Source organism: Cetorhinus maximus, chromosome 2 (genome assembly GCF_964194155.1).
Source record: "Cetorhinus maximus chromosome 2, sCetMax3.hap1.1, whole genome shotgun sequence".
Taxonomy (NCBI): Eukaryota; Metazoa; Chordata; class Chondrichthyes; order Lamniformes; family Cetorhinidae; genus Cetorhinus; species Cetorhinus maximus.
In genome coordinates, this window is record NC_135880.1 from 182,146,727 (window position 1) to 182,147,998 (window position 1,272).

Genomic DNA, 1,272 nt, shown 5'->3' on the forward strand with positions numbered 1-1,272 from the left:
AATCAACTTTTAAAGATAGTTTTCCAGGCATGGTTTTTTTCAGTCATAAACTACCATGTGGCCCCCTTTTGTACACAGTCCACCAGGAGTTTCCAGCTTTTTTAGAACTACTTAATTACCTTTTCTTGTAAAGGAATGTTTTTTCCAAGAACAGTAATCAGCATCCTGTATTAACCCTTTAATGGACAGTGTCTTTTAAAACACAAATTCTTCCAGGATGTTCTTAGTCCTTGAAGTTGAACCATTTTCTGTGATTAAAATATTCATAACAAGAGCAATGTGAAACTTAAGGGGAAAACCACTGCATCTCTCACACATGCGGCTACTTTTTTGTGGAGCATAACTTGGACAGGCAGTGACCACCTTTGTGGTTGGGCTTCATTAACACGTAACCGGTGATCTGCCAGTACTAATCATGCTCACTAGTCAACCTAACCTCGGTGATGGGTAAATTATTGGAAAAATTCAAAAGGACAGTATAAATCTTCATTTAGAAAAGCATCAGCATCTTTTCTTGCGATAGTTCAGCAACTGTCCAGCTTATCACCAATGGCTTGCGAAGAATTATAATTCATATTTAGTTTCTCATCTTTTCAGAACCACCAGTGGCTAAATTCCCAGCAGTAAGAATGGAGTTCAACTCAGCAGTGACAATGAGATTGAATTAATTCGCTCCACTGTTTTCAATTAGGAATTAGCTGAGCCGCCTCAGTGATCTCTATCCCTTCTGTGGCATGTCGCTCTTGACATTGTCCATCCAGTGCTTCTATAGTCTTATAGCTGTGTCCCTTTGTGTCCAGTGCCATATATCCTATCTCTTTCCATTATTGAAACAGGTCGGATGCCATCCCTGATATTCAAGGATTTTCTGTACAAGTGTAATTTCTTGTCCAAGCCATGTTCTAATGATTGCTGTTTATGGAGGTTTGCTGTGTGCAAATTGGTTGCTGCATTTCCTATGTTACATCAGTAACTATATTTCAATGGTACTTCACTGACTATAAATTGCTTTGGGAAGTCCTAAGGTTGTGAAACACTATTATAAATGCAAATTCTTCATTCATTATATAATTGTTGCTCCTTTGGACCCAAGCACAAGGATCAAGACAGCCCCTCCAGTGTACTACTTAGGGAGTGCTGCACTGTCAAAAAGGCACTGTTTTTTCGATTAGATACCTGCCCTCTCAAGTAGATGCAAAAGATCCCGTGGAACTATTTTCAATAAGAGCAGGCAAAATATCCCAGTGACCTGCCCAATATTTAGCTCTCAAT